The following is a 7683-nucleotide window of genomic DNA, read 5'->3' on the forward strand; positions in this document are numbered from 1 at the left end:
TCATCTTGACAAGCACTACCTTCAACAACTTTGCACATACAGAATGGTCAAAGATCTACCTCAAATCAAATTTTCCAAAGGTGAATGTTCAACAGATTCAGTGGATATGCATCCAGAGGGGAAGTTACGGAGAGCGAAGTCTTCAAGAGCACAAGGTGTTCTATAGATGGTTCACATGGTATTACCAGGTCCTTTTGCATTCAGCCAGGATTGCTACATACTTACCTTTGTTGATGACATTTCAAGGTTCACTTGGGTTTACTTTCTTCATAATAAGAATGAAGTGTTGGACAAATTTCTAGCCTTCAAGACTCATGTAGAACAAAAATCCAGGAAAGCCATCAAAGTTCTCCAAATAGACAATGAAAGCATGTATGTGAATAGAATACTTATGGACTTTTGCAGACTCGAGGGCATTGATCTTCAGACTCCGCCAACATTTAGTCCGCATAAGACAGATGTTGCAACTTTGAGGATCCGAACTCTTAAGTCTATGGCAAGTTACATGATACATGCCAAGTCTCTAGATCCATCATTAGAAGTCAAAGAAATCTCTAGTGCCACTCACATTCTAAATCGTTCTCCTCATCCAACCTTAGATGGAAAAACTCCTTTTGAGGCATGGTGCAGCAGAAAACCTATTGTGACACACTTCAGAGTCTTTGGTTGTCCTGTATGGGCAAACATATCTTCTAGGGGTTGCAAAGCACAGTCACCTTAGCCTTTTACTTTCATTGGTTATGAAGACAATGTGAAGGCATATAGACTTCTAGATCTAGAGACACATCAAATTTTTGTGGAGAAGGATGTATACTTTGAGGAAAGTTCACCAAGCTTGTCCTCTACTCCTCTTTGCACATCATACAGTGTGGAAACTGATAGTGACACCAATGATAATGCTTCAATAGATTCAGACACGTGAGGTTCTATCAACAATTGTAGTGAGAGGTCACTACATCAGTTCAGTCCACATGCATACATCACCACAGTTATAGGTCCAATACAATAGGGTACATTCAGTCTTCCAGATACAAGTTCAGTGACAGATTTGGGAGACAGTATTGATGATCTGCCTCTTCTTCTTGATGCAGAATCACCTTCTTCAGTTGTTACGAGGGTTTCATTTGACTCTCTTGTTCATTCTCTACATGATCGATCCTCACAGGTTGAAGTGATTGTGGATACTTATGATCAGCAGTTGCACCAGGGTTCTTCATCAGTTGTAGAGGCAAACAGTTCTTTGAGGTAGGTTCTTCAGCCAGTTGAGCAAGTTTCAGAGACATCACTTGTCCTTGGGATTCTTTCCACACACAGCGAAAGCGTCTCATTTGTACCCTTGGCATTTCTTCCTAAGGGCAGGAACACCATTCTGCAGTCTTGGATCAGCTTCTTCATCGGAGCAGTCACTGTTCGACATTCTTCTTTTGAGGAGGGGGAGCCTATCTTGTCTCTCTACCTCTTCTCATCATTCTCTTATGTATATACTGGATGTATGTTGTAATGTGGGGGTCTTGATTACTCCATCCATCCATGCATCCCTATTTATCTCTCTTTTTGGAGGAGGGTTTTTCCCATGAGGTTTTCCCTCTTTCTCTGCTTTATGAGAGATTGCATATCATTATGTACATGGGTACTTAACATGACCTAGTAGTTGGGACCCATTCTGCATATCATCTTAGATTTCGTAAGCTTAAGGGCATTCCCCTAAGTTGCACTTAAGGGGGGTGTTGGTGTAAATAAGTATTTACTTTGTACACTTACTTAAGTTTACTTAGGTTAATGCATTATTTTATTATTTATTTTGGTGAGACACTTAGGAGTTTGTGTACTCTCATAGATGTACGCAACTCTAATTATGCACATGGTGTCTACAACATAGGAGTTCACATCATTCACTGAGTTGTCATGTTGACAACATAGTTATCCGTACTCCTTATTTAGCACATGTTGTCTACACCACTGATTTGTGTGCTACACAATTGTAGGCTTATCCTCACATCATCACACTTAATTTCGTGCTTAATGGAGGATAACCCATATTTGGTGGGCATGTGTCTGGTTGTATGACTTATCATGATGTTGATATCTATGCATTCTAGAAGCTCTCCTGAGGCCTTTATATATAGGCACTCCTAGTGTACTCTCAAGCTGTCATATTGAATGAATATCATCATTCTAATCATACTCTGTCTATTTTTGGTCTACTGTGTGCTTGTGTTGAGTTCTTTAGTTCTTGGGTGAATTATGGCCTAAGCCATATTCTTACAAAGCCCATTTGTTTTTTTATCTGTGTCCATCCTTCATACCATTTTTACTCCTAAGGCTTCATTTTTCCATTCCAAGTTTTTTATTTCCAAACCTCCTTGTTCCTTCGGTCTACATATATTCTACCACTTTATCAATGCTTATTTTTTCTCTTCTTTCATTCCCTTCCAAAAAAAGTTTCTTAATTTGGTATTTATTTTATTCAGGACTCCTTTTGGGAGAGGTAAGCATTACATTTGATATGTTTGGATAACTGTTAGTACTGATTTTATTTTGGTTACTCTTCCTGCTTTTGTTAACCATTTTTCTTTCCAATTTTCTATTCTTTGATCTATTTTTTTGAGAATCAATTTCCAGATTTTGTTCGATCTAGAGTTTTCCTCCATTTTAATCCCTAGGTACCTGCAAGGAAAGGTTCCTTTTTTTAACCCATTATTTGACAAATGTCCTTTTCTATATCTAGTTTCATGTTCATTAAAAAAATTTCTGATTTTTCTTTGTTGAATTCTTGACGTAATGCTTTCATGTAAGTTATTATTTGTTTAAAATTTCTTACTTCTTCTATGTTACTTTTGCTAGGTAGAATTGTATCGTCTGCAAATTGTTGATGTGTTATTTTAGGTACTCCTTTAGTGACTAAAACTCCTATTTTGGATTCTGACTGGGCTTTTTTTTATTGATCTTCCAAATACTTTTTCCATTATGATGAACATAAAAGAAGATATTGGATCTCCCTGTCTAATTTTGCATGAAGTGTTGAAATAACCTTCTGGTGTACCATTAATTAAAATTGAAATTTTAGGGCTTGAAATACAATTAAAGATAAGGTTGATATGTTGCTTAGAAAAACCAAAGGCCTCTAGTGATTTATGAAGAAACCTCTGGTCTACTTTATCATAAGATTTTTAAATATCTAATTCCATCAACATGCAGGCTTCTTTTCTCAATTGTACTAAGTGGATCAATTTGTGAATGGTGATTATTCCATCCAGGATTAAATGATTTGGGATAAAACCAGTTTTTTCTTCTGAGATTAATTTTGGGAGAACTTTTTTTAGTCTCCTAGCTAATGCCTTTGTTAGTATTTTGGAAATAGTATTGCAAAGAGCTATTAGGTGAAAGCTCCTTGGACTATCAAATTTCTTTTTCTTTGGTATTAGAGATATAAAGGTGTTATTGATTTCTACTAAGATTAAACTCGAATTTCTTATAGCTTCAATAACACTCCATAAATCCTCCCCTATTATGTTCCAACACTTTTGGAAGAAGAAGACTTGGAAGCCATCTGGATTGAGGCTGAACATAGCAATTTTAATTTCTTCTAAGGTAAAAGCCTTGTTTAGAATATTGTTATCTTCTTTTGTTATGAGTTTAGGAATTGAAGTTAACATTTCCTTTTGTGCTAAAAGGTGCACACTTTCATAATTATTAAGGATATCTTAGAAGTGTTTTATAAAGTTTTCTGAGATTTGTAATAGACTTTCTATTAACATTTCATCTTTATTTATTGTTTTCGATATTATGTTAATATTTTTTTAATTTAACATGCTATTGTGAAAAAATTTAGTATTACGATCTCCAGTGGCTAACCATATTTCTCTTTATTTCTGCCTTTAGAATATTTCTTGGTTTGCTAGGGTATTTTCTTGTTTTGATAATATATCTTTTTCTTTGTTGTAGTTAATATTATCCATTCCATTTTTATTACTTCCTTACTAGATTTGTAAGTTCTTCTTAAAAATCTAATTTCTCTTTAAAAATTTTGTTGATCCATTTTAGGGTATTTTCTTTTATTAATTTTAATTTAGATACAAAACTGAACATTTTTTAACCCTCTACCTTGATTTGTTTCCACCAATTCTCAATATTCTGCATGAATGTTACATTTAGAAACCACATCTTCTCACATTTGAAAGGATTTCTTGTTGGTTTTTGTTGTACTTGGATCTCAAGTCTTACTGGAAAATGGTCTAATTCTACTATTGGAAGTATTTATGTTTTGAGAGCATAATTGATAATACTTAGATCTCCTTTTAGGAAAAATTTGTCCATTTTTTTCTTGCAATTTGGTCAGACTCCTTCCTTTTGTTATACCATGTGAACATTTCATTTGATGGAGGTAAGTCAATACATTTTTCTCGTGTAAACCATTCTTTGAATTCCTTCATTGATTGGGATGGATCTTGTGATAAATCTTTTTCTAAGAGATCTAAGATCACATTGAAGTTTCCTCCTATCCAATTATTCTTTGCAGAATTATTCATTAGGAACATGCTTATCTCCTTCCATACATTCTATTTATCTGATGGCTGGTTTGATCCATACACATTAATTATGATAAAATGTGTATCATTTTTATAGCCTTTAATCTTCCCTCACATCCATTTTTTGTGTGCTTTTATATTAGTATAATCCATTTTTCTAGGATTCCAAATGATGCTCGATCCCCCTGAAGCTCCTTCTAAATCAACCCATTCCAATTTCCAAAGTCCCAATTGTTTACTCAACCTTTTTCCCTCTTCATTATGTACTTGAGTTTCTTGAATTATTATTAGTTCTAATTTGAGAAGATTAAAATTGCATTTAAGCATACACTGTTTGTTAGGGGCATTTAGACCCCTAACATTCCAGGTTGTAATCTTGATTATTTTGTGGGAAGGATCTTCCCCTTCCTAGTCTTGATAATTTAATTAATTTTCCTTTGATCTTCCTTTTTACCAATTTTTTCTCTTAGTTCAATAAGGGTTTTTCTACCTCTCCTTTTTAATTGTCTATCATAACTTGGGTATGAAGTTCCTTCATGTAGTTGTTTTAATCCTAGATTATCTCTGAATTCATTTGCATTGTTGATGTTGTTTGTTATTGTCACATTTGTCTCTTCTTCCCCGTCATTCTCTAATTCCTTAATTATGAGATCAATTAAGTCCTTCTTGGTGTTATCTAGTTCCTTAATTTAAATTTTTTTCTCATGCTCTATTTCTACTTTTTGATCTCCTGTCGTAGTTCGAGTGAATCTATAATCCCAAATTCTTCCCAATGGCAAAAGTTATTTCTAATCTGGTCCTTTGAGTTCCTTTCTAAGATATATTCCTCTTCTCCCTCTTGCTTTCTTAGAAAGGTTTCAAATTCTATGGGGATATACAAATTGTTGGTGATCTCTAGTCCTAATTTCTTCATTAGACATGGGCTTCTTCTTTTTGGTTCAAAAGGATCCTTCCCATTTTTTGGTGTTTTCCAGAACTTGTGTATCTATTTTATTTTACCCCTTTTTTGAATTCTGATCTTTTTCCATCGTTATGATCCTATTGGTGGTATTTCTTCTCTCTCTCTCTCTCTCTCTCTCTCTCGCTCTCTCTCTCTCTCTCTCTCTCTCTCTCTCTCTCTCTGATTCCTTGACTGACTATCCTGAAATAGGTGTCCCAATGGTTGGAATTACAACTTCTTGCTCTATTATCATATTTTCGATGCATTTTGTTCATAGTTGTTTATGAATTCATTGTTCCAGATATTTTTAGTACCATTAAATATTATCTCTTCAAGAATTCCTTTTGGTTGGTTGTTCTTTTACTATCTTTTGACTATGTTTCCTAGTTTTCCTTTTTACTCTCTCTTTTCCTTTTATCCAAGCCAACTTTTTTTTGCCTTGACATGTTGCCTTCCTATATTTGAATCTCCCATCTTCTAATGAAATGTATGGGTCTTTTCTAAGATGAGGATCTAATCTTGCAAATCACTCTCTTTGAGGAGTTTTTCATGGACCAATATTTTAAGATCTCTTATGTTATCTCTAACTTCCTCCTTTTACATAGTTTCAATACTACAGTGTTCACAATTCCATATTCTTTCCAAACCAATTTCTTGTTGCCTAATTTTCATCAGTTCTTGTTCTTACTTTGTCTTCTAGTCCGAGCTCATTTATTATCTAAGTTGGAGTTGTTACTTTCAACTTTTCCTTATTTTTCCTTAATTCTATCACCATATTTGATTCCTTAATATCTTCCTTAATTTCTCCCTCTTCTAATTCTAATATCTTTGTATTACTTTGTTTAGACACATTCTTTCTAACAATTCCTGATAGAATTCTTTTTGTTATTTGTTGAGAGGTCTTCAGTGGCATTTCCTCTATTTTTTTCCAGGTGGTTAGCTTGGGAAATATCTGGTCTAGGGCAAAGGTTTTGTTTTTGATGATAAAGCTTCCTTCTTTGCTTTCTAATGTTATAAGTTTTCATATGTATTCTTCATAAAATTTATATTTTAATTTGTAAATTGATCTGTTGGTTATAATCTTGATTAGATCTGTTGGTTGTTATTTTTTCTTTAAATTGATTAGAAATTTAATCTCATTTGAAGATTCATAATTTGTTTAAGGACTTATGAAATCTCCTATTGTAGATCCAATTTTTTGTAGGGTAAAGATATTTATCAGTTCTACAGGGATCTCTCTAATTTCTACACAAGTAGGTAGAGGAATGTCCTTTAAATTTTTCCTATTGAAGTTAGGTCTCCACTCCAAAAAATTTACATTATATCCTTTGAAAAAACACAAAGATCATGACAGTAAACTATCCCCAATTTTTATATTTTTGCAGTGTAAATAAATTAAATGATTGGAGAGAGAAGTTGTACTTACTTGTTTACCACATAAGTTGTCTATCCATTTTACAAAATCCACTTTTTTGAAACTAGGGTCGTTCCAATAAGCAAAGACTCCTAGTTTCTCACATTCTTCCCATCTTTCAGAGTGTTTGTTGCTAATAATGATTGTATGAGGGCATTTTCTTTAGGTTTTTAGTTAAGAGTGAAGTGGATTTCCTGCAATTCAAATGGAGGGTTGAACAGGGTTAATGATTGGTATTGTTTTCTTGTCAAATTTAGGGTTTGGGCCTATGGAGATGTTATTTGCTTTCAATAGTTATGAGAGTTGGGAGATATGAGGAGAACCCTTCTTACTGTAGGTATAGTTAGTTTGTGTAAACTTAGGTGCTTGTATTTTTTTTTGCTTCAAAATTTTGAAGCTCTTTTTTTTGGAGCCTCCTGCTTTATTCCTGCTATCAAGTTGTAGATATGGTCGTTTATTCAAGATAGGGTTTTCTCTTTCTTGCTTTTATTATCTTGATCTCTAACCAATTACCTTCACCTTTTTATTGTTGTTTGTTGCTATCTATATCAAAAAAAAATGTTCTCTCTGATTGTTGGGGTTTGGAATATGAATGAAGATTATTTCGAGCATATTTTGTGAGCTCGAAGAAGTCTTATTGCTTCTCTAATCTCCTTTCTTGATTCAAATCAATCACCAACTTGTAGATATCTTCCTTATTTGTGCAGATCAAAACTATTTCCTATTCATCCGAGTCTAGATTTAGGGCTTCAAATTTATTCGATAAGCAGAGTGGATTCACATATTTTTTTCTTTTTGAA

This window comes from Cupressus sempervirens, chromosome 3 (assembly GCF_028749045.1).
Source record: "Cupressus sempervirens isolate cs-2001-9-10 chromosome 3, ASM2874904v1, whole genome shotgun sequence".
Taxonomy (NCBI): Eukaryota; Viridiplantae; Streptophyta; class Pinopsida; order Cupressales; family Cupressaceae; genus Cupressus; species Cupressus sempervirens.